This window comes from Mobula birostris, chromosome 24 (genome assembly GCF_030028105.1).
Source record: "Mobula birostris isolate sMobBir1 chromosome 24, sMobBir1.hap1, whole genome shotgun sequence".
Taxonomy (NCBI): domain Eukaryota; kingdom Metazoa; phylum Chordata; class Chondrichthyes; order Myliobatiformes; family Myliobatidae; genus Mobula; species Mobula birostris.
The window spans coordinates 27,695,156-27,722,357 of record NC_092393.1 but is presented as its reverse complement, the minus strand read 5'-3'; positions in this window follow the sequence as shown (position 1 = coordinate 27,722,357).

The following is a 27,202-nucleotide window of genomic DNA, read 5'->3' as shown; positions in this document are numbered from 1 at the left end:
TTAGAATTGAGTTGCTCTTCATGTGTAACTTTGAAGGAAGTCAGTTGCAAGTGCAAGGCAATAGGTTAAAATGTAGGAAAAGCAGCGTGAGGGTGAAGAATGCTAATGGGAATAGAAAGTAGTTTCTAGCTTGACAGCAAGCTGCTTTCATTCAAGTTACATCAAGTTACAAAGTTTTACAATCAGGAGAAATACAACAGTTCTATTAGTGTGAGGACAGTAGCAAAAAAAAAGGCTGATGAAAATTAATAGATGTCAAAAGGCTCTTACATATCATTGGCTCCCAAACTGGCAAAATGCTTATAGAAGAAATAGCCTGGTTTTAAATATTGCTCACTTATAAAAGCACTATGCAACATCTTTGTATGGGCACTGATGTTTCAAAATCATTTTTATTAATAATTGGATTTTTTTCTTGGTAATACAAGCCAGTTTTTAAAATAGATGGGTATAACATTTCCATTCTGCTTCAAGACACATACTAAAATGGTGCGACGTGTGTGTTCCTTACAGAGAATTAACCTCATTTGCCACCAGGCACATTATGAACAAGTTTAGAAACACAAATTGATACAGCTGGTTATGCACAAAATTGCCATAACCTGGGCAGCTTGCTACTGACTGCGCGGTAGCGTGGTGGTTAGCAAAACGTTGTACGGTACAGGCGTTGCTGCCTGTAAGGAGTTTTTATGTTCTCCCCATGACTGTGTGTGTTTCCTCTCACAGTACAAGGTGTACCGTTAGTCAGTTGATGGGTCATTGTAAATTGTCTCATGACTAGGCTGTGTTAAGTTGGGAGATTGTTGGGCAGCGAGCCTCAAAGGGCCGGGAGGGGCTATTCTGCACTGTGTGCCAATAAATAAATAATAAATGAAAATGTAGGCTGATTTATATTTTACGTGCCTTCCTCAAATCTCCTCCCTCTCTCTGAATTGTTCTTTTGAATACTGTTATAATTACATAAATGTTTAATAATATGTGAGATTTTGTACTTTTGTTCCACATTACTAATTAGCTCTTAGCTCTGAAAGCAGATGACAATAAATTCATATTAGACCATAAGACCAAAAAATATAGGAGCAGAATTAGGCCATTTGGCCCATCGAGTCTGCTGTGCTATTTCATCAAAGTTAATCCATTTTTCCACTCAGCTCCAATCTCCTGTCTTCCCCGTCCTATATGCTTTCATGCCCTGACCAATCGAGAAGCGATCAACCTCCGCTTCTATTATGTTTCCTATTCAGAAGGGCTAAGCATGCATCCTTGAGGTATGCTGGTGTTGATTGTCAGTGAGGAGGAGATGTTATATCCGATCCTCACTGGCAATGAGGAAGTCATGGATCCAATTGCAGAGGGAGGTATAGAAGCCCAGGTTTAGGGGCTTGTTGATTAGAACTGAGGGTACGATAATGTTGAGCACTGAGCTGTGATCAATAAACAGCAGACTGATGCAGGTATTGCTATTACCCAGGTGATCAAAGGTTGAGAAGAGAGCCAGTGTGATTGCATCCGCTGTAGACATACTATGGTGATGGGCAAATTGCAGTGAGGTCAGGCCCTTGGTTCGGCAGAAGTTGACTCAGTCCATCTCCAACCTCTCAAAACACTACATCACAGTAGATGTGAGTTCAACTGGGTGATAGTTGTTGAGGCAGCTCACCCTGCTACTGGGTTGAGACTTTTCATTTGGGCTGCTTCGCCAGCCCGAATGAAGGGTCTCAACTCGGAACATTGACTGTCTACTTCCCTCACAAATGCTGCCTGACCTCCTGAGTTCCTCCAGCTCTAGATTCAACAGACTGTCTCTTGTGTCTCCATTAGAAAGTCTGATAAACTTTTCCATGCATCAGGTTAATCCAAGGACTCAACAACTGGAGATTTTCTTCATTCTTTCTGTAAATATGGTTGCCACTGATATGGCAACATTTTTTTGTCCCTAGTTGCTATTTAGAAGATGGAAGAGCTTTACTTAAGATTAAACTAATTGAAGCAAAAGTATAAAAGCTTACCCAAAATAACTTTATTAATATAAATTAATTAAGATCAGATAAGTAAATGAAAGGCAACAAACCACTTTGTGCAGAGATCTGACTACTGAAATGCATGTGCTCCTTCCAATAATGATGGAGGAGGTTCAGCCCATTCAATGCAACGCCATGACTAGGCACAGCTCAAATGCCATCTATACATTTGCTGATGATACAACCACTGTTGGCAGAATTTCAGATGGAGATGAGAGGGTGTACAGGAGTGAGACATATCGGCTAGTTGAGTGGTGTTGCAGCCACAACCTTGGGCTCAGCATCAGTAAGACCAAAGAACTAATTGTGGACTTCAGAAAGGTTAAGAAGAGGAAACACACACCAGTTCTCATAAAGGGATCAGAATTGAAAATTGTGAGCAGTTTCAAATTCCTGGGTGTCAATATACCTGAGGATCTGTCCTGGACCCAATATATTGATGCAGCTTTAAAGAAGGCACAACAGTGGCTATATTTCATCATGAATTTGAGAAAATTTGACATTACTTTTTCCAAAAATACTTGGTAACTTCTACAGATGTACCACGGAGAGCATTCTAACTGGCTGCATCACAGTCTGGTATGGGGAGGGGGGCTACTACACAGGTTCAAAATAAGCTGCAGAGAGTTGTAAACATAGTCAGCTCCACCATGAGCACGTTCCTGCATAGCATCCAGCATATCTTCAAGGAGTGATGCCTCAAAAAGGAGGTTTCCATCATTAAGGAACCCCATCAACCAGGTCATGCCTTGTTCTCATTGCTAACATCAGGAAGGAGGTACAGAAGCATGAAAACACACACTCTGTGATTCAGGAACAGCTTCTTCCCCTTTGCCATCCAATTTCTGAATGGCCATTGAAAACATGAACATTACCTCACTACATCTTTTATTTCTATTTTTGCACTACTTATTTAATTTAGCTATTTTATATATATTGTAATTCACAGCGTTATTCCATATTATTATGTATTGCATTGTGCTGTTGCCATAAATTTCACAACATATGCTGGTGAAATTAAACCTGATTCTTATTCTGATTCTGTCAATATCATTCCCCCACTTGCTTCATCCTCTTTTACAAAGAATGCTCATCATTTCTCCAGTTCTCCAAACACACACCTTCACTCCAGAACATTCACTGCAGCAGTCACCCCTAGCATTAGGGAAATTGTTTGGATGTAGGACGAAACTAGGGTACCTATGGAAAATCCCCGTGACACAGGAGGAGTGTGTAATCTCCATAAAGACAGCACCCAAGATCAAGACTGAGCAAGGGTCACTGGAACTGAAAAGCAACAACAGGAGCTGTTATGCTACTGTGCGTGAGAGTTATGTGTAGCAGCACTGAGGAATACAAGGGGCACCTGCCCACTCAACTCAGCATGACTAAGTTTCAAACTGATTCGTTTGTGGAGTAGAAAGCCAAATGCATCGGCACATTCTTGACCACTATGTTGAACTGCACAGAAGCCAAGAGTATTCTGAGCCATGAAAAACATTTTACCACAGAGTCACAGAGTCATACAGCAATACAACAAGGATTCAGGCCTTTCAGCCCAAATAGTCCATGCCAGCCACAGGCACACCCAGCTACTACCAATACTTTGCATTTGGACCATATCCCTCTAACCTCGCCCCTCCAAGTGCTTCTTAAATTATACCATTGTACCTGCCTTAAGTACTTTCTCTGGCATCTCATTCCATATACTCACCATCCTCTGTGTAAAAACAAGCTTCCTCTCAAGTCCTTTTTAAATCTTTCCTCTCTCACACTAAATCTCTGCCCCCTAGTTTTGGTCTCTCCTACCTTGGCGAAAATAGTGTTACCATTCACCTTATGTATGCCAGCTGGTGGTGTAGTGATATCAGCACTGGACTTCAAGGCAGATGGTCCTGAGTTCAAACCCAGCTGGGTCCCAACCTGGACAGCAGCAATATCTATGCGGAAGAGAGGCCTGACAATTTACTTTCATATCTTGCCATGAAAACACTATGGACCCTGTGGTCCATGAGGTCACAGAGAGTCAGACATGACTTAACGACTGAACAAATGCCTCTCACAATTTTAAACATTTCCATAAGGTTTCCGCTCATTCTCCTACATTCCAAGAAATAAAGGCCCAGCAAGACCAATCTCTTCCTATAACTCAGGCCCATGAGCCCAGGCAATATCCTCGAAGATCTTAAAATATCAGAATCACTTTATTGCCAATATGTGAAACATACCCAAAATGGCTGTGGTTCACTGTCAAGCATAAAACACAGGAAAATATCATAACAGACAACACAATAGCAACTAACAACTTACAAGACAGTAGTGCAAACTGCCATGAGTAATCAAAAGTTAGCCGAACGGTCACATGCACAGTGTACATGTGAACATATAAACATTCAGTCAACAGAACAAGGATAGCAGGATAGACCATTTAACGGATGTTGTGCTGGGACACTTAGGGTATTACAACCCATGAGTTTTGCTGAGAAGCTGGATAGCTACAGGAAAGAGGCTTCGGAGATGACATGTAGTCTGGTGGTGAAGGACTTGTAGCATCTCCCCAATGGTAATTTGGTGAGTAGGTGACTGTTAGGGTGGGTGGAGTCAGCAGTAAACATTTTTCAGCTCTTTTCTTCGCTTTGGCAAAGAACTGGTCTTCTAATGTCAGTAGCTGACAGCCAACGATCTTCTCCGCCGAACAGACCGCTCGCTGCAACCTGGACTTGGAGAGGGAGGAAGTGGGAGGGCAAACCAAACAGTGATAGAGTACTGTAGTTGCAACGATCTCAATGATGGCTGAGTAAAAATTCATCAGGATACGCCCTGAGATGTTAATTTCCTAAGCTGACATAGGAAGTAAAATCTTTGCTGGGCGTTGCTAGTGTTGAGCGTAATGTGCTTGTCCCACTTCAATATATTGGTAATAGTAGTCCCCAGGAATTTGAATGACTTGACCACAGCCACAGCCTGACCATTAATTTCCTAGGAAGCAGGTAGGAGGTAGTTGGCAAAAGTCAATCCTCATTTCTACTGTCTTGATAGCATTAAGCTCCAAGTTGTTACGTGCACACCATACTGCAAGACAGTCTACCTCTCTTTGGTAGTAGGTCACATCATTAATAGAGATGAGGCCAAGTACAGTCATGTTATAGTGAACTTTAGGATTTTAATGCATTTATCTGTGGAGATACAGTCAATTGTATGAAGTGAGAACAGGAGGGGTGAAAGAACACAGCCCTAGGGAGAGCCTGTGCTTATAGACATTAGATTGGACAAGTAGGAGCCCAGCCTCCTATACTGCTCCTTTCCTGTCAGGATGTTTGTGATCCACCGACAGATGCTGTAGGACACGGCTATCTGGGTTAGGTGGCTGTGGAACAACTCTGGAACAATAGTATTGAAGGCAGAGCTGAAATCCACAAACAAGATCCTCACATATGGTAGGTGTTGGGAGAGTCCAAATGTTGAAGAATGTAATGTAGACACGTTAACTGCATCCTTGCTTGAATGATTTGCCCTATAAGCAAAACTGTGGTGGGTCAAGAAGAGGGTCAAAAATGGACTTAAGGTAGGCCAACGTCAGACGTTCAAAAGTTTTCATAACTACTGAAGTCAGAGAGACTGGTCTATAATCATTAAGTTCAGTGATCTTGTCTTTCTTGGGAACTGCGATGAGTGTAGCAACTTTAAAGCAGTCCAGAACCCTGCATAATTGCAGGGAAGTGTTAAATACCTTAGTGAAGACAGGTGCTAGCTGATCCACATAGTGCCTCAGAGTACCAGATGAAACACCATCAGGGCCTTGCAGCATTCCCAATGTTCTGTTTTCCAAAGAGTTTCCAAATGTCTTCTTACTTCACAGAAAGCATATAGCGTAGGATGGAGGGAAAGGGCAAGAGTGAGGGTGGGGTGGTTAGGCTAAAGAAGGCAAACGGGGCTGGGGTGGTGACGTTTTGAAAGGAGGTGGGGTAGGGGCTCAGCATATCAGGATCAGAGGGAATGAAAGGAGATGGATGTTGATTGCCCTTATCAAACCAGCAATATAACTGATTGATAAAACTTTCTGCATTATTCCAGTTTAACCACGTCTTTCATATAATAGGTGATCAAAACTGCACACAGGACTCCAAGTGGATCCTCAGCCATGACTTGTACATCTACAACACAATGTCCCAATTCCTATACTCAATGCCATGACTAATGAAAGTCAATGTGCTAAACATCTTTCTCACCTCCCTTTCTATCTGTTATGCTACTTTTAATAAACTATGCACTTGTACTCCCAAGTTCCCCACTTCCATTATACCCCCTACTGCCCTACCATCTATAGTAAAGTCCTATGCTGGTTTGACTTTCCAAAATGTATCCCCTCATGATTATCTCTGTTGAAGTCCATTTGCCACCATTGGCCCACTTCCCGAAATAATCAGATCCCTTGCAATCTATGATAACTTTCTTCACAAGCAGCAACACCTCCTAATTTCATTGCATCTACAACATTACTGATCAAACTTTGTGCCTTCTCATCCAAATCATTTATATAAATAACAAATTATAGGAGTTATTCACAAATCACCACCCTCTATTCAAGGAAACAGCCTTCAACCATCATCCTCTGCTTCCTACCTCTAAGCTAACTTTGAGTCCACCTAACTAGCTCTTTCTGGTTTACATGGGACCTAATCTTCCAGACCGTGAAAGCCTTGTCCAAATAGTCCAAATAAGCAACATCCATTGCCTTACCCTCATTTACCTTTTTGGTTATATCTTTAAAAAACTCTAAAAGGTTTGCCAAGTACAAATTCCCATATGCAAAGCAACGGTGACTCCACTTAATCAGACTCTGTCCACCCAAGTGCTGGTAGATCCTGTCACTCAGAATTCCCTCCAGTAACTTCCCCAAGACCGATGTTAGGCTGACCAGCCTTCAGTTCCCTGACTTGTCTTAAACCTTATCCTTCTTAAACAATGGGACAATATTAGCTGCTTTCCAATTGTCGAGATCTTCATTCAGTGGAAGGAAATATCTCTGTCAGGTCTCCAAAATTTCCCACGAAGTCTGAGGATGTATTTGGTCAGGCTCTGGAAATTAATCCAGCCTGGTGTTCTTCCAATCCTCTGGTGAAAAGTAAAGCTATTACAACTCAGTGTTTTATTTGTAGGTAGATAAAAGTGTCTGCTTCCTCACAATTCATCTTTCTATAAGCAAGTCAATTTCAGGGTGTAATATCTTTATTCTTATAATGCAGTCATTATGTTGAAAGACAAGAACATGTAATTTAGATTGATCTTTTCAAATTTGCTTTCTTTCTCTATTAAATATTTATGCAGCAGTACTTAACGTATTTTGGTAGCCTTTTTGGCAAAGTTCTTTAAACTGAAGATTTTTATTCAAAACCCAATAATAGTCCAGTTCTTCTGGGAGTTATTGTCTGTTTAAATGAACAATTGATTCAGACTGTAGAGGTATAAAAAATAATTTCAAATCATAAAGATATCACTTTGAAATGTGTCAGTACTTCACATGCCCTGCATTTCACCTGCAATGAATAATAACCATTAATACCATATATCTTTTTACTTTAGTTAAAGCAGTTTGGATAGCCCTCTCAAGTTCATGGTTAATCTTGAGCAAGGTCTTAAGCTGTAGTTACCCTACTTGTCTTTTTAATAGTTTCCATCTCTAGAGTTTATGTTTTTAGTAAACCTTAATGGCATAGCAGACTGGCTAATAAATTACAAAATTTCATAACTTAGAGGAAAGCCAGTCCAACTCACAGTTATATCAATTCTCAATGTTAAAGATAAATTTACAGCATCTGAACTATGTGTGTGTCTCTATTTAAAAATACTCCCATCTAATAAACTCAAGACTATGTTTTCCTAGGAATGAATTACCAATAGGTTAGTGAGTGACTATGTAATTGGAATTAGTTATATTAAAAAAAGAAAGTTGTGTGTTTATATACAACGCAGAGCACTTCTCAGTAAACTAAATCTTTCACAACTGCCATCACTGCTGTAATGTAGAATCGATAGCAGTAAATTTGCATGCAGCAAATCCCTACAAACAACAATGTGGTAATGATCAGACAAATTGTTTTGTGATGTTGGTTGAAGATAAATGTTGGCTGGGGCAAAAGAAGAATTTCCAGCTCCCTTTCCATTTTTTTTCTGAGAGGGGATATAAGACCTTGTTTCATTGGCACGGAGTTTGCAATTACTATCACTGCTCTGACTGAATTGCCAAGAGAAACGCTGCCTTGTCTTTGACATGCACTATTCCATTCCAACCTCAGTCACCTACACAGGCATTGGTCCCTGTGCTGCAGCAACTGGGATCGCCAACTTGACTGAGGAGCCAATCACGTTAAATAATACCATGAGAGAGTAGCCCAAGGAGCAATTCTAAGATCCAGTTTTAAAATCCAAGGCAGAAATGCTGATCCTCAATTCAAATTCTGGTCCAATGCTTCATCTAGAACTTGGCAGTCTCTGGCTCTTGCCTTGGATTGTTACCTTGGCAGGCAGGTGAGTGAGGGAGTGAGCCCCAGATATTGAGGAGCCTCAGGTGCTTTTATACCAACTTCCCAACATTGGACCAACACTGACTGGCACCATTTCCTCTAAGCTGCATGGGTATGGGGCTGCGCAGGAAATGAAATTCTCCCCTGCTCATAGCCTTTGTTGCCTTACAGCTGGAACTTTCTGTTATATAATGTTAATTTAAAGTGCTGCACAGTTTTCAGGCTGTGTAAAAATTTCCTGTTCGGAGCAATGGTTGGTCTGTGCAGCTGTTAAGGAAATTAGAGGGAATATTGCCGACAGGCTGTGGCATAATGCAAGACTCCAGGCAATGCTATATTCCCAGCACTTGGCACAAATATTGTTCTGTAAAAATACTATCATCTTTGTAAAACAAATAATTTAAAGCTGATGTATGATTCTCTATCTTTATAATAATTAACATTGAGTTGAATGCCCTTACTTGTGTTTAAACTGTAGTATTCCTAGATCAATAGCTGGACTCAAGCAGACATTTATGTTGTTTATGCTCCTGTCCGTGATGTGCACATCATTCGTATTACTTTGCTTCCCAGACCATTAAAAGAATATTGGCCTTCCTTTCTCCATTTCCTGCTCCTGTGCATTCAAAGATATGTTGACTTCAGACTCTATGAGATCTCTTGGCAGTGGGTCAGTCATGAGCATGGAAATCCCCTCTCGCCGATCAGTTACTGTCCATCCTTGGCCTATGCAGCAGCAGCATTCTCAACAACACCTGGAATGTAGCAAGGATATATACTATATTCTCGAGGGGTTCTTCAACATCCATCATTGAATATATTAATAACAAAAGTTGTGCACAACCTGGCCAATCGCTGAATTCATGACTGCCAGATTGGGTCTGAGACTAGATAATAAGGGACAAGCTACCCTTACCAATTGGGGAATGTATTTTTTCATGGTTGGTTTGGCAAGGGTGAACATTGTGGAGATAACGTATATAGGCATCTTCCATTGTACTGTGCAGCACCTCAATCATGCTGGGTATTACTGTATCAGAATGGATCTGGTGAATTAAAACTAGGCTTCCATGAGGTGCTATGGATTATCAGCAGCATCAGAAATGTTCACCATCTTAACCCATGGCCTGATGACCTGGCAATCACTTGCTCTATCATTGCGTGTATAGGCAGTGAATTAATCCTGGCTCAATGCAAAGTGCTGAAGAGCAGCAACACCTGATTTACCTCGGAATGAGGAGTTAGGCTGTAGCAGGGGAATGAACGGGAAATGAACTGCAAAAGCAGCATGGAATACAAAGAGAGCTAAGTGATCTCACGAACAAAGATCTGATCAAAGTTCTGTCATATCTAGTCATCATGGATGGCAGACAATTAAACCTAATGACAGGAAGGGGATCCAAGAATATCCCCAGTCCCCATGCAGGGCCCAGCCAAAGGCAAGGATGAAACATTTGTGGCCAGTTTAGCCAGGACAAAGAAGGAGGTCCACTTTAGCTTCCTGAAATCCATTATGGAGGCCAATCTTTACTTATTTTCAAGAGATGTCAGAACGCACAAGCTACAGGAAAGGATATGGGGCAAAGGCAAGCTCTCAGCTATTGCATTAAATATCTACATTTTAGATCTAGTTGTTTAATAAAGCTGTTCTAGTACTGTTGCAACTCTGACACATAACCCAAAATGGAGAAAAAAATCGTAGGCTAAATACTAACCAGTCAGTTTACTCTTAATCCCATGGTGGAAGCTATTGTCATCAGTGCGATCAAAAGAACTTACCAGTAACCCAGCTGTGTATTTCAGCTGTATCACTGGGTCCCAGACCTCAGGACAACTTTTGTTTGAATATAAATCAAAGAGCAGGATTTGAAAGTGAAATCAGAGTGACATTGAGGTGATAGTTTGCTCAATATCAAGGTGCCCTGGTAACATTTATGTTAATAGACTTCAAGGTAAAAACACTTGATTGGTTAGAGTCATACCTCACTTAAAATGAAATGGTGGAGAGTTTAATCTTCCTAGCCCCAGGGTAAGAACATAAGAAGTAGAAGCAGGAGTAGGTCATCTGGCCCATCAAGCCTGCTCCGCCACTCAAAAAGATTATGGCTGATCTGACCATGGACTCATAAACACCTATCTGCCTTTTCCCCATGATCCTGAATTCCCCCAGTATGCAAAAATCTATTCAGCCTTGTCTTAAATATATTTACTGAGGTAGCCTCCACTGCTTCCACAGATTCACCACTCCCTGGAAAAAGCAGTTCGTCATCATCTCTGTCCTAAATTTACTCCCGCGAACCTTGAGGCTATGTCCCCTAGTTCTCGTCTCACCTACCAGTGCAAACAACTTTCCTGCCTCTATCTTAACTATTCCTTTCATAATTTTATGTATTTTTATAAGATCTCCTGCCATCCTTCTGACTTCTGAATGCAACTGTTGGTGTGGTTCAGTGCTGTGTTGCAGCCACTGAACCTTTGCAGATGCTTCATTAGTGAGATGAGAAATGGGAATGTCTACTGATGATTACAAACATTAAATCCTACTTACAGCTACTACAGAAAATAACTAGCCAATGTTTGAATGCAACCGTGTTCAGGCATAAGTGGCAGGTATTATATGGACTATAAACATGTCAGGGAATGACCACTGGCAACAATAAAGACTCTAATTGGCTCCTCTAGAAAATTAATGGCATTGTCATCACTCGGTCCACCTCCATCCATATTGCAGGGTCACTCCTATCCAGAAACCAATCAAAATACTTCTATGGACTGGAAAGGAAGGGGGCAGAAGCCAAAATAAGAAGGTAGGGAGAGGGGGATGGAATACAAGCTAGCAGATGATTGGTGAAATGAGGTGAGGGGGAAGGTGGGAGGGTGAGGGAGGGGGGACAAAGTAAGAAGGTGGGAGAGGATAGGTGGAAGAGATAAAGGCTGAATAAAAAGCAATCTAATAAGAGAGGACAGTGGACAATGGAAGAAAGGGAAGGTGGAGGGGAACCAGGGGCTGGTGATGGGTAAATAAGAAGAGAAGGAGTGAGAGGGAAACCAAAATGGGGTATGGAAAAAGAGAATACAAGTTGGGGGTGAACATAAGAACAGAAGAACAGAAGAAATAGGAGCAGGAGTAGGCCATCTTGCCCGTTGAGCCTGCTCCACCATTCAATAAGATCATGGCTGATCTGGCCATGGACTTATCTCCACCTACCTGTCTTTCCCCTATAACCTTTAATTCCCTTACTATGTACACATCTATCCAACATTGTCTTAAATATATTTACTGAGGTTGCCTCCACTGCTTCATTGGGCAGAGAGTTCCACAGATTCACCACTCTCTGGGAAAGGCAGTTCCGTTCTAAATCTACTCCCCCAAATCTTGAGGTTATGCCCCTTAGTTCTAGTGGGGGGGAGAAATTACTGGAAGTTGGATAGATTATTGTTCATGCCATCAAGTTGGAGATTTCTGGCATCAGAAATATTTCCTATACAGTACTTCAAAAATGTTTTCCCTTTGTATGACAGTCTTCCCCAGGCTTAATACAGAAATTAAATAGAGGAATGGAAGTGATGGTTTCTCTGATTCCTTTTATATCATATGTTTATGTGATATCGATGACGTTGCATTGCAAAGTTCATCCAAATCTTTGCTTAGCCCCACACGACTCCATCACAGAACTTAATGGTGAACCCCATGGCAAAGCCAAGAACTTCAGATGCATCTGGTCTGAGCATGTCCTGGAATTTTGCATTTGGTCACATTTACATGGAAGTTTAAGACTGCTTGAGGTGCAAATGGTTGACAGTTGGCTATTTTTTTCAGCCAGTATAATTCAACCCAGTGCAACTGAATTTTGGCAGGCTGGTGAAGGAAAGATGTGCAGATGCATCCAAGGATAAGTTTCCAACTGTGAGTTCATTCAGTTCATCCTGCTGTTGTAATAGTTTAAAACAAGTACATAAGATTTGTTTTGGTGCTTTTTCTAGTTAAGTCGTTAAACAGATTTAAGGAGAGCACAGAGGGAAAGGCAGCTAGTCCTTTGGAGATTTGGCTTTCATCAGAACTGCAGCAGATTTATGAATGAAATCTGGAATGTTGCACACTGTTTTTGACTGCACATCCTTCTGCAACATTGTCAGTTCAATATAAGCTACAAATCGGAATAAATACATAATAGTAACTGACACTCGGACTTGCATGGAATTATTCTGATTATTTTATAAAATGTGGTAGTAAAACAGATCTGAGAAATCAAATATATAAATAGAGTGAAATAATAAGTCAATTTAGCTGATGTTTGAGAATTGAATGTTTGGAGCTTAAGGCAGGAATAGGAATAGACTTTGGGAACCTGCTCTTGGAATATTGTGTGCATTTCTGGTCATCATATTAGAGGGAGCGATGATTAAGCTAGAGAGGGTGTAGGAATAATTCACAATGATATTGCCATGACTGGACGTTTTAGTTATAAAGAGAAACATCACGTTTATCATGTACTGTATTTCATTGTACTGTTGCTGTAAAATTAATGAATTTCATGACATATGCCAGTGATATTAAACCTGATTCTGATTCTGAGTGGGCTGGAACAGTTTTCCTTGAAGCAGAGCATACTAAGGAGTGATCTTTTGGAGGCTGATAAAGTTATGTGAGTAATAACTAAGATGGATTATCACAGTCCTTTTCCCAGGGTAGGGGAGTCTAAAACTAGAGAGCATTAGTTTAAGGTGAGAGGGGAAACATTTTAAATGGAATTGAGAGCAATTTTTTCATGGAGAATAGTGGGTATATGTAATGAGTTGCACAATAAAATTCTGGAGGAACTCAGTAGGTCAGGCAACAGCTATGGAAATAAATCAACAGGTGATATTTCGGGCTGAGAGCCTTCATCAGGATTGGAAAGGAATGGGGAAGATGCCAGTATAAGAAGGTGGAGGGAAAGGAAGGAGGACAAACTAGAAGGTGATAGGTGAAGCCAGGTGGGTGGGGGAGGAGGGATGAAATAAGAAACTGAGAGGGGATTGGTGGAAGAGGAAAGGGGCTGGAGAAGAAGGAATCTGATAGGAGAGGAGAGTTGATCATGGGAGAAAGGGAAGCAATGGGAGGTGATAGGCAAGTGAGGAGAAAAGGTAAGAGGCCAGAGTGAAAAATAAGAAAGGGAAGGAGCAGGGGAAAAATAAAATAAAAATTACTGGAAGGTGAAATTGATTTTCATGCCATCTGGTTGGAGGCTCTCTAGACAGAATATGACAAGTTGCTCCTCAAACCTTAGTGGCTTCATTGTGGCAGAAGAGGAGGTCATGGACTGACATGCTGGAATGGGAATGGGGTAGGAATTAAAATGGCTGGCCACCAGGAAATACCACTTTTTGCAGTTGGAATGGATGTGCTCGACAAAGCAGTCCCCCAATTTATGTTTGGTCACACCAAAGGTTCAAAGGTTTCTTTATTGTCAAATTATGCATGTACAGTACAACTCTGGTATTTGTCTTCTCCAGATAGCCATGAAATACAGAAAACAAAAACTATGGGTGTCGTTGAAAGAAAAGGCGTCAACCCCTCTTCATGCAAAGAGGAAAAAGAAACAAAACTTGCAAATCCCAAACCCTCCATCTGCCCTCCCCCCTCGCTCAAAAGCTAACACATCATCCACACAGAAAATGGAGCCTGCAAACTCAGAACTCCAACCTCCTCCCTCACAAAATAAAGTAGAGGAGGCTGCATTGGAAGTATCGGATTCAGTAGATGACCTGAACAGAATTACAGGTGAAATGTTGTCTCGAACTAGGTATCCTTGAAAATTTTTGAACAATATGTCTAAGGAGTATTTTGAAGAATACGTTTTCTCTTTGGACTTAGATTTTCTGAACCTATCTTTATTCAATAAAGTCAGAAGTATCAGTATTACAGTGAAGTAAAGGGAATTATAAAGGCATGAAAGCGGAGCTAGCCAAAGTTGATTGGAAGGGAACACTAGGAGGGATGACAGAAGAATAGCAATAGCTGGAGTTTCTGGGAGCAATTCAGAAAGTGCAGGATAGATACATCCTAAAGAAGAAGTAGTCTAAAGGGAGGATAAGGCAACTGTAGCTGTCAAGTGAAGCCAAAGACAGCATAAAAACAAAAGTGGAGGGGGGGCATTTAATATAGTAAAAATGAGGGAGAAGATGGAGGATTGCAAAGCTTGTATAAAACAGCAGAAGGTAACTAAAAGTCCATAAGGAATAATAGGATGAAATATGAAGGTAAGCTCACCAATAATATAAAAGATGACATCAAAAATTTTTCGGATATTAAGTATAAAGCATAAAAAAGAGGCAAGAGTTGATCAGTCTGCTGGAAAATGATGTGATGAGGTAGTAACAGGGGGCAAAGAAATGATAGACAAACTTATTAAGTATTTTGCTTTGGTTCTTACTGTGGAAGACACTGGCAGTATGTCAGAAGTTCGAGAGTGTCAGGGGACAGAAGTAAGTGTAGTCTATGTTACTAAGGAGAAGGTGCTTGGGATGTAGAAAGGTCTGAAGGAAGATAAGTCTACACCCCAGGGTTCTGAAAGAGGTAGCTGAAGAGAATGTGGAGGCATTACGAATGATCTTTCAGGAATCACTAGATTCTGGAATGGTTCTGGAGGACTGGAAAACTGCAAATGTCACTCCATCCTTGAGAAGAGGGGAGGGCAGAAGAAAGGGAATTATAGGCCAGTTAGCCTGACTTCAGTTGTTGGGAAGATGCTGGACTCCATTATCAAGGATGAGGTTTTGGTGCACGTGGAGACAAATGAAAAAGTAGGCCAAAGTCAGTATGGTTTCCTTAGGGGGAAATTTGTTGGAATCTGTTGGAATTCTTTGAGGAAATACAGACAGGGTAGACAAAGGAGAATTGGTGGTTGTTGTGTACTTAGTTTTTCAGAAGGCCTTTGATAAGGTGTTGTACATGAGGTTGTTTAGCAAGATAAGAGCCCATAAGCTCTCTGTCGGGATCAACCATAAATATTGCATTATAGCTATTTACACTATCCAGGACGGTTTGATATGAAGAGCAAGCCGTTGCCCATACAGCAGGCTCCCCTTCTCCATGCAGTTGAAGAATCCAAAGAAACGGCAGAGACTGAGACGGTTTGGCAACAGCAAGATGGCAGGAGTTGCTGGTCAGCGTTAAAGTCAATGTAGGACTGCCTTAGGGACTCCAGCTCCAGATTTCCCCTCCGATTTAGTCCCAAAGCCTTCCTCATGAATAGGTGTAGTCACACAGCAGCAGAGGTTTGAGGTCAGAGTTTTCCTTCTCCTAGATGAACTGCCATTGATGGTTGACAAGCCCCATCTACCTGAAGCAAGTCTACTCTTCTTTATGGTCTAAAGGCAAATGCAATGTTAGCATGCTATTGGAGAGAACCAGAATATAAGGGCAAGGATGTGATGTCTAGGCTTTATGAGGCTTTGCTCAGACTGTGCTTGGAGTATTGTGAGCAGTTTTGGGCCTGTTATCTAAGAAAGGATGTGCTGGAATTGGAGAGGGTCCAGTGGAGTTTCACGAGAATGATTCTTGGAATGTAAGTGTTAAAATATGAGAAGCATTTGATGGCTATGGGCCTGTACTCACTGGAGTTTAGATAAATAAGAGGGGATCTCATTGAAAACTGTTGAATATTGAAAGGTCGGGATAGAGTGGATCTGCATTAGATGTTCCCTGTAGTGGGTGAGTGTAGAACCAGAGGTTCCAGCCTCAGAATATAGGGACACCAATTTAGAAAAGAGATGTGGAGGAATTTCTTTAGTCAGCAGGTGGTGAATCTAAGGAATTAGTTGACATAGATGACATAGAGTGTAAGAATGTCGAGCTCTATAACAACCTACCGATGCTCACCACTAAAATCGAGATGAGAAGACTGCAACTGTCTACGTCACTCCGAGCTACCTGCCAGCCTAATCATCATATGGGAGCCCAAGCACGGGAGGATGAATCCTGGGCGCCCTCCCAAGACTATGATCAACATGCTCCTAGAAGACAGCGGCGCAGCTAATGTAGATGAACTGTACACACTGATGAGGGAGGGGGAGAGGTGCAGAGTCCGTCACCGTGCCCGACGCCGGCCCCCTAGGCCTGAGTCAATGTGGTAGTAGTAGTAGTAGCAGTAGCAGTAGATAGCTGTGGAGGAGAAGTCATTGAATATATTTAAAGTGGAGGTAGCTGGGTTCCTGATAAGGTCAGGAACCCAGGTAGCTGGGTTCCTGATCAGGTCATCAAAGGTTACAGGAAGAAGGGTGGAGAATGGGGTTGAAAGGGACAATAAGTCAGCCAGGATGAAATGGTGGAGCAGACTTGAAAGCCCAAATAGCCTGACTCTTCTCATATGTCTTATGGTCTTAAGGTTTTATTCATCCATTGATTGGCTTCTGCCTGTCTTGAAGGACAATGGGTGATGATCATCATTACAGGCCTGGAAGGAAAGTATGGAGATCCCCAGTTGCTCAGTTGTCAAGATACCCCTCTCAGACTCACCGGAGTAGTCCAAAGGAAAGCTTATGAAGCAATATGTTTGGCACCACCTCGGCTGCTGGAGCTGCTGGAAGGATGTTCAATGACATCTAGCTGCCTTAGGGGCTCCACTCCAAATTTGCTGTCTGGGTTTACTTCTATAGCCTTTGTCTCTGCCGAAGCTACCCATAAGGTAGTGGGGTTAATTACCCACAGCCGGGGATCTGGAGCACAAGCACCAGGGCCTGTCCTCACACCGGCAGTCCTGCATGCTATGTGTGGGGGGGCCAGACCTCCTCCCCGTCCTCTGAAGTTCAGCCTGAGTCTGAAAGGTGTTCAGTTTCTGTGTGTCGCCAGCAAGGAGGAACTACATGACGCTTTCTGTTGGAGAGGCTATGTACTGGCAGGGGGAGAATTACACATTCAGCTCTCCTTTTTGCAAGACTGCTAGCCAGCAGTGGAAGGTGAAAGTCAGAGCGACAAGCACTACCCACTATGCTGCCACACAAGATGCATCAGAACAACCATTTTGACACCTTTTCATCCATTAGTCTACATCTATTGACAGTTCTATGTGCTGATTGTGACTTCCAGTGAAGACAGTGTCAAGATGCATTTTCAATTTTCATTGATTTTTGAGGCTCAGACTTTATTGCTTTATAGGCTTATAGGGATATGTTTTGGGACAGAGAAGTGAGTTAAGGTTCATGTTAAGGTTTAATGACAGAGATAAGGTGGGGGGGGTTAGAGGTCAAACATAGTAAATGGAGAATCTGGACAGGAGTTTGAGTCCATGTTGAATTGCTACGTGTTTGGACATCAGCAATCCCAGAAGCTGAGTCACAGGTGATGAGGAGACAGGCAGCCTCCAGTCCCGGATTGGAAGTCCGTACGGTGGGTCTCCCAGGTACAGCCAGGAATCAAAAGGGTTTGTGAGCCCCAGCTCACCTGAGTTGGAGGTCCATGCCAGTCCGGTGGTCGAGGCCTGAAGGTTGAACCTATGGTCAGGGTCCTGGTGTGAAGTCCAAGCTCGGAGGCCCGCTGTCTCTGAGTTTAGGTATCTGGAGGACTGCAGGCGGCCCCGTCCTGAGGATGGAGTCCTGTCCAGGTGCGTGGGTGGAAGCGATGTGAAAGCGGCTTGTTTCATGGTTGTTGTCGCCGCTGACTTTGTTGTTCTATTGTGGGAATATTACGGGCACTATAAAATAAACGGGCAGACTATTATTTAAATGGGAAAAGAATTCAAAGTTCTGAGATACAACTGGACTTGGGAGTCCTTGTACAGGATACCCTTAAGGTTAACCTCCAGGTTGAGTCAGTAGTGAAGAAGGCAAATGCAATGTTGGCATTCATTTCTAGAGGAATAGAGTATAGGAGCAGGGATGTGATGTTGAGGCTCTATAAGGCGCTGGTGAGACCTCACTTGGAGTACTGTGGGCAGTTTTGTTCTCCTTATTTAAGAAAGGATGTGCTGAAGTTGGAGAGGGTACAGAGAAGATTCACTAGAATGATTCCGGGAATGAGAGGGTTAACATGTGAGGAACGTTTGTCCGCTCTTGGACTGTATTCCTTGGAGTTTAGAAGAATGAGGGGAGACCTCATAGAAACATTTCGAATGTTGAAAGGCATGGACAGAGTGGATGTGGCAAAGTTGTTTCCCATGATGGGGGAGTCTAGTACGAGAGGGCATGACTTAAGGATTGAAGGGCGCCCATTCAGAACAGAAATGCGAAGAAATTTTTTTAGCCAGAGGGTGGTGAATCTATGGAATTTGTTGCCACGGGCAGCAGTGGAGGTCAAGTCATTGGGTGCATTTAAGGCAGAGATTGATAGGTATCTGAGTAGCCAGGGCATCAAAGGTTATGGTGAAAAGGCGGGGGAGTGGGACTAAATGGGAGAATGGATCAGCTCATGATAAAATGGCGGAGCAGACTCGATGGGCCGAATGGCCAACTTCTGCTCCTTTGTCTTATGGTCTTATGGTCTTATTACATTTCCACTGGAAAATCTGGTGACACTTGAGGGTTGACCCCAGCACATCATTGGGTGTGTTAGTTGTTAAGAGAAATGATGCATTTCACTGTATGTATCGATGTGCAGTACTTCTGATAAATAAATCTGAATCTGAAATCAGCTGCCAGCTGTGATATACTGACATTTCATTCACCAAACATCTCTACCAAGTTCTGACCCGGCAGTTGTAACTAGTCCTATGGAAAATTGTTCTTACAACAATATTGGTGAATAATGAATTGTGACCCTTATCTGATCTGATGGATCTGAATATTAAATAGCAAAACAAATCCATGATCAGTAGGTCATCAAACAAGAGCTTCCACAGTGAAATTGTCAGATCCCTATTACTTTTGAAATATGACTTCCTGACCCCTGATCTTTCAGTGAAGTGGGTGTTGACGGTGAACAGAAAGTTAGTGAAAAAAACAAGTTCTGAGGGTTATCCGTTGTAATGTTTGTCTATTAGACAGGAATAAGGTGTGGAGCATCAAGCATTGTGTTTACATCAAAATGGAACCGGATTTTGGAAATTAAGCAGCCATAATTATCTCAGATGGGATGACCGACTATTTATTTAATAATCTGAGAACTTCACAGAACTTCCAGGAAACACATTGCAGTAATGCATTTATTGCCAAAAGAAGTACCACTACTTCTTCAAAAACACTTACATAGAACATTATTTTCTGCAGGATTTCCGTGCTTGTTTAATTGAGGATAATAGTTTGGTGAAGGCTGTCGCTGACAATGTAAGAGGTAGCTTAAATGACAATAGTCTGAAGAGAAAACAAATATTTTTGCACAGTTCTATTTCCACTCAGCTTCTTTAATAACCTAAGCTTTCTACTAAGGTTCGTGGCGTATTAATATCAAATAATATCCACATAGACGGCAATATTTTGAAAAGTTTCTCTGAAACATTACTTCTGAATTACACTGACTAAATCACAGATGTGTAAGCTACTGGGCACCATGATAACATAGCAGTTAGCGTGGCGCTATTGCAGCTCCCAGTGTTCCAGAGTTCAAAGTTCAATTCCAGCACTGTTCTGTAAGAAGTCTCTGTACGTCCTCCCTGTGGGGTGTGTGGGTTTTTTCAGGGTGCTCCGCTTTCCTCCCGCAGTCCAAAGACGTATCAGTAGGTTAATTGGTCATTGCAAATGGGGGTAACCGGTTTGTCAGGTTACTGAGCCTACTCCACATTGTATAGACTGGGGCATTTGCAGACTCTAGTGCTCATTTTGATGTTAAGTTTTGGCTGCTGTTGTAAATTTGGCTTTATTTTAGAGGAATACGTTCAATCTGAGACTCCAATGAGTGTCAACTAATGCTAAACTTTATCTCCCTGATATAATTTGGTCATGTGTCTATAGTCAATATCTCTTCAGGAAACCAAATCAACAATAAATCCAGCCCAAATGGGGTACCCGGCCGAGTACTAAAGATCTGTGCTGATCAAATGACTGGGGTGTTCATTGATATCTTTAATCTCTCACTTTGGGAGTCTGAGGTACCCTTTTGCTCAAGCAGGCCTCAATCATACCAGTGCCTAAGAAAAACATGGTAACCTGGCTCAATGATTATCACCCAGTTGTACTTACATCCACAGTGATGAAGTGTTTTGAGAGGTTGGTGATGGAACACGTCAACTCCTGTCTGAGAAGCATATTGGATTGTTTGCTGACTGGCACAATAGGTTCACAGCAGATGTTATTTCATTGGCTCATCTCTCAACCCTGGAACATCTGATCAGCAAGTACAACTCGTCATTCAATACTATCATTCCCTCAGAAGTAATTATAAACTTGAAGACCTTGACTTCCATACCTCCTTGTGCAATTGGATCCTCAATTTCCTCATTTGTGGGCCCCAATCAGTCCAGACTGGCAGCAACATCTCCTGCACAATGTCCATCAGCACAGGTGCACCACAGGACTGTGTGCTTAACAAAGCTCCAATGCCATATTTAAGTTTGCTGGCGATATCACTGAAGCAAACATGGTGACAAATCAGGATATAGGAGGGACATTGAAAATCTGGATGAGTGGTGCCATAGCAACAACCTTTCACTCAATGTCAGCAAGACCAAGGAGCTGATTATTGACTTCAGGAGGAGGAAACTCGAGGTCCATGAGCCAGTCCTTATCAGGGGATCAAAGGTGGAGAGGGTCAACAACTTTAAATGCCTCAGTTTCAGAGGACCTGTCCCATGAAGAATGCATGGCAGCACCTCCTCTTCTTTAGAAGTTAGTGAAGATTCAGCATGACATCTACTACTTTGACAAACTTCTATAGATGTCTGGTGGAGAGTATATTGACTGATTGCATCACAGCCTGATATGGCAACACCATGAGACCATAAGACCGTAAAACATAGGAGCAGAATTAGGCCATTTGGCCCATCGAGTCTGCTCCGCCATTCAATCATGGCTGATCCTTTTTATCCCCCTCCTCATCCCCACTCTCCGGCCTTCTCCCAATAACCTTTGATGCCATGGCCAATCAAGAACCTATCAATTTCTGCCTTAAGTACACCCAACAACCCGACCTCCAGAGCTGCATGCTGGAACAAAATCCACAAATTCACCACCCCCTGGCAAAAGAAATTTCTCCACATCTGTTTTAAGTGGACGCCCCTCTATCCTAAGGCTGTGTCCTCTTGTCCTAGAGTCTCCCACCATAAGAAACAGCCTTTTCACATCATCTCTGTTTATGCCTTTCAACATTCAAAAGGTTTCAATGAGATTGCCCCTCATTCTTCTAAGTTCCAACAAGTACAGGTCCAGAGCCATCAAACCTTCCTCATATGATAACACTTTCATTCCCGGAATCACCCAGGTGAATCTCCTCTGAAACCTCTCCAATGCCAACACATCTTTTCTTAGATAAGGAGCACAAAACTATTCACAATACTCAAGATGAGGCCTCACCAATGACTTATAAAACCTCAACATCACTCCCCTGCTCTTATATTGTAGACCCTTTGAAATTAATGCTAACATTGCATTTTCCATCCTCACCACTGACTCAACCTGCAAGTTAACCTTCAGGGTGTTCGGCACAAGGACTCCCAAGTCCCTTTGCATCTCAGATTTTTAGATTTTTTCCCCCATTAGAAAATAGTCTGCACTTTTATTTCTTCTACCAAAGTGCATGACCATGCATTTTCCAACATTGTATTTCATTTTCCACTTCCTTGCCCATTCTCCCAATCTGACTAAGTTCTTCTGCAGCCTTCCTGTTTCATCAACACTACCTGCCCCTCCACCAACCTCCATATCATCTGCAAACTTGGCAACAAAGCCATGTGTTTCATCATCTAGTTTATTAATATACAGCATAAAAAGAAGCTGTCCCAAAACCAACTCCTGTGGAACACAAACACGAGGAAATCTGCAGATGCTGGAAATTCAAGCAACACACACAAAATGCTGGTGGAACGCAGCAGACCAGGCAGCACCTCTAGGAAGAGGTACAGTCAATGTTTTGGGCCGAGACCCTTCGTCAGGACTAACTGAAAGAAGTGATAGCAAGAGATTTGAAAGTGGGAGGGGGAGGGTGAGATCCGAAATGATAGGAGAAGACAGGAGGGGGAGGGATGGAGCTAAGAGCTGGAAAGTTGATTGGCAAAAGGGATACAAGGCTGGAGAAGGAAGAGGATCATGGGATGGGAGGCCTAGGGAGAAAGAAAGGGGGAGGGGAGAACCAGAGGAAGATAGAGAGCAGGCAAGGAGTTATTGTGAGAGGGACAGAGGGAGAAAAAAAAAGAAAGGGGGAAATAAATAAATAGATAGATAAATAAATAAATAAATAAATAAATAAGGGATGGTGTAAGAAGGGGAGGAGGGGTATTAACAGAAGTTAGAGAAGTCAATGTTTTCATTTTTTCCCTTTTCTTCTCTCTCTCTTTTTTCTCCCTCTGACCCTCTCACTATAACTCCTTGCCTACTCTCCATCTTCCTCTGGGCTCCCCTCCTTTCTTTCTCTCTTGGCTTCTCGTCCCATGATCCTCTCTCTTCCCTAACCTTGTATCCCTTTTGCCAACCAACTTTCCAGCTCTTAGCTCCATCCCTCCCCCTCCTGTCTTCTCCTGTCATTTTGGATCTCCCCCTCCCCCTCCCACTTCCAAATCTCTTACTATCTCTTCTTTCAGTTAGTCTTGACAAAGGGTCTTGGCCTGAAACGTTGACTGTACCTCTTCCAATAGATGCTGCCAGGCCTGCTGCGTTCCACCAGCATCTTGTGTGTTCCCTGTGGAACACCACTAGTCACCGGCAGCCAACCAGAAAAGGATCCTTTTATTCCCACTCGCTGCCTCCTACTAATCAGCCATTGCTCTAACTATGCTGGTAACTTTCTTGTAATTCCTTGTGTACCTTTCAGCTTTTTGAGCACCTTCTCCCTTGTAATAGTAATTGCACTCACTTCCCTCACACCTTCAACAGCTGGAACACTGCTAGTGTCTTCCACACTGAAAGCTGATGCGAAGTACTCATTTAGTTCATCTGCCGTCTCCTCATTTTCCATTATTATTTCTCCAGCCTCATTTTCTAGTGGTGCTATATCCAATCCCATCTCTCTTTTATTGTTTACATATTTGAAAAAAAACTTTTTTTATCCACCTTGATATTGTTTGCTAGCTTGCTTTCAAATTTCATCTTTCCTTCCTAATGATTCTTTTATTTACTTTCTGTAGATTTTTAAAAAGCTTCTCAATCCTCTATCTTCCTTCCAAGTTTTTGCTTTGTTCTATGCGCTCTCCTTTGCTTTTACATTAGCTTTGACTTCCCTTGTCAACCATGGTTGTACTATTTTTCTATTTGAGTACTTCTTTGTTTTTGGAATGCACCTATCCTGCTCCTTCGCCATTTTTCTCAGAAACTCAGGCCATTGTGGCTCTGCTCAATTAGGTCATTCAAACAGATGCAAACGACAACAAACAGTGCAAATACATGTAACATTCTGTAAGGTTTCACTGCTAATGTAATGGTTTCTCTGTAGCAGCAATGTTTGGGTTATGACTAGAGATAACGGGGTTTGGAATGCCGGGGGCTATCCAACAAGAGAACTGTTGTTCTTTCTTGTGAGTCTGGAAGAGAGATTTTCGCTGTTTTTTGCCAGGGAGAGATGAGGAGAGAAGACGTGCAAATGGCGAGAGTTGGTAGACTGCCAGACGGAGTGGACCTGGAGTGAGGGTCTGAAGGTCAGCGACGATCGGAGGAGGTCGCTGGTGGACGACCGGCTTGTCAGTGAGATCCAACATCGCGCAATAGACTGTTTCATGAGAATGGGCCCTTTTTCCTTTTTTTTTGTTTTCTTTACTAACCATATAGTCAAAGTAAGAATTATAAAGCTCAATCATTTAATCGCATATTGTGTGCTGGTTGTTATTTTGGGGTACTGACTTGTAACAGGGGACACATCGCGCAGCATCCACCCAAATGAGATTTCTTAAGTTTGGCTGGGCCAAGGGCTATTAAGCCACTAGCCGAAGCGAGAGTTACATACAAAAAGAAACAATAATAATAAAAAATCTATAAATACTGAGAACATGAGATGAAGAGTCGTTGAAAGTGAATCCATTGGTGTGGGAACATTTCAATGATGGGACAAATGAGTGATCCCCTCTTGTTCAAGAGGCTGATGGTTGAGTGGTAGTAACTGTTCCTGAACTTGGTGGTGTAAGTCCTGAGGCTCTTGTACCTTCTTTGTGATGGTAGCAGCAAGAAGAAAGCCTGACCTGAGTGGTGAGAGTTCCTTATGATGGATGCTGTTTTCTTGCAACAGCGCTTAATGTAGATGTGCTCAATGGTTGAGAGGCTTTACAATGGGATGAACTAGTTTTTTCCATTCAAGAACGCTGGTGTTTCCATACCAGGCTGTGATGCAGCCAATCAATATACAATTCTCTCCACTACACATCTATAGAAGTTCGTCGAAGTTTTAGATGTCATGCCGAAACTTCAAAAACTTCTAAAGAAGTAGAGGCACTGCTGTGCTTTCTTTGTAATCATGCTTCCTTAGACTGCAAGCTTTCCAGTTTCCCTTCTCGATCAGCAGCTTTTATAACATCTTAGTTGACATTCTACAGTCTGAAAAAATACCATTTTTCATAATAATGGCTGTGACTTCAACATCAATTACAGAAATAAGCTGCCAGATTGCATATCATTTGCTCACCCCTTGAAAAAAAAAACCCTAGTTTAATTAGCACTTTAAATACATATCATTCCAGAACCAGAGAAATGAGATCTGTTCGGATGTAAATATTACCTTGGGGAAGAGTCGGGCCAGCTTTTTTACCTCTGTCAGATATTTTCCTATTTTCATTAAACGCAGTTGTTAAAATAGCACATTTTTCAATTTAGTTCTGTATATAAATCGTCAGAAATCTGGAAATTGCAACACCCATTAAAACTAATTCTGGGTATAATACTTCTGTAAAATATTGTTTATCTGTTGATATCCACATTTACAAAAAAAGAACACAATTATTGAAATTAATATCTAAGAACTATTTTGACATTGCATATCAAAATATAACAATTAAATAACTAGAATTTTCTGCTGATCAAGAAAATACAAATAATAAAAGAGAAAGTACTAAAAATTCTGTTACCTTTGTCATAGATCAACCACGTACTCAATGTGTTTTCAAAATAATTGTATAAATACACAGACACACACACACACACACCACATATGAGCATACATGCTCACATTATTTACATTATTTTATTGGACCAAGATTGTGCAGTGCTTCAGAGAGTTTAAATGCAGTATGTCCCACCTGGACTATTGCAGTAAATTTTGAATCCCAGAAGAGTTAATGTAAGAAGCTATATTGAACAAAGGTGAAATAGAAAAAAAATCATGTTTTCATAAAATGTACAAGGCAGTTTATGTTGTATTTTAAAGGAAAGGTCTTGAGGTATAAAAATTAATGAAAATTTGCTGACTCTTGAATGTCAGTTGAAATAAAAAATGAGAAAAATAATTTTAACATGAAATATAATGATATAGAGTTTGGGTAAGGAACTTGAAGTATTATTTCAATCCTATTTTGTTGACATACTTCCCAAACCCCCAAGTTCGTCACCAACACAAGAGATTCTACAGATGCAGGAAATCCAGAGTACCACACACACAAAACATTGGAGGAACTCAGCAGGCCAGACTGCATCTATGAGTCCTGTTGAAGGGTCTCGGCCTGAAACATCGACTGTCCATTCCTTTCCATAGATGCCTCCTGACTTGCTGAGATGTTCCAGCATTTTGCATGAGCTCATCACCAGGCTGCACACTCTCTTGACGTCCAAGTATGTCACTGTCCTTTCTTTCAGGAATCCCTTACACAAAACCATGAATGATGGAAGAATCTTAAGGTATAGAAAATCAGAAAATTGGCTGCTACTTTATGCAGCACCAAAAAGAATACCATGCTTTATAAAGCACATTATTGCCATCATATTAAGGTCAAGCAAAGTGAAAAATAATTGTTAGCTCTGATAGCAGTATCCTTAATAAGTGAATTAAAAGTAGTTAAAACTAAGTTTGAGTGGGCTTTGACATACAACTGGGACTGTAAAAGAATGGAAATGAGTAAAATTCTTGCAGTCTACATTCATGTGGTCACAACTGAAATGCAGGATGACGAACAGACATTTATTTATTTTGTAATTGGGATCATTTTCCAACAATCTGCACATGTTAGGGTAAAGGTTACCGTGCGTACAGTGTACACAGGAGGGAAATTCCTGCCTTGCTTTAAACTCATGAACTCAGTGAGTCATGCCAAATGTCCCCAGGAATCTATTGGTTTATAGAGACAATTTCATGCATTGAATGTATTTCTTTACATCAAAGTGAGACAGTTGCAAGGTTAATCAAAGAGTTTGAACAAACACCAGCAACAAAGCTAATTACCCTTCACTTTTTCAAAAATATATCCCAAATGTTTCATAATATAATCCTGGTATAGATATATTTGTTTATTTGATAAGGTTATTTCACATTTTCTAGTATGGTATAAAATAATTCTATCATGACTTAGAAATATTTTGAAAAGGGTTATTGAAGGTACTGGATTTCTAAACTCTGTTTTTTTCTCAATGCGAGATTCAATTTTGCTGCATTTCTGACAAATTACAATTTACTTTGCATTA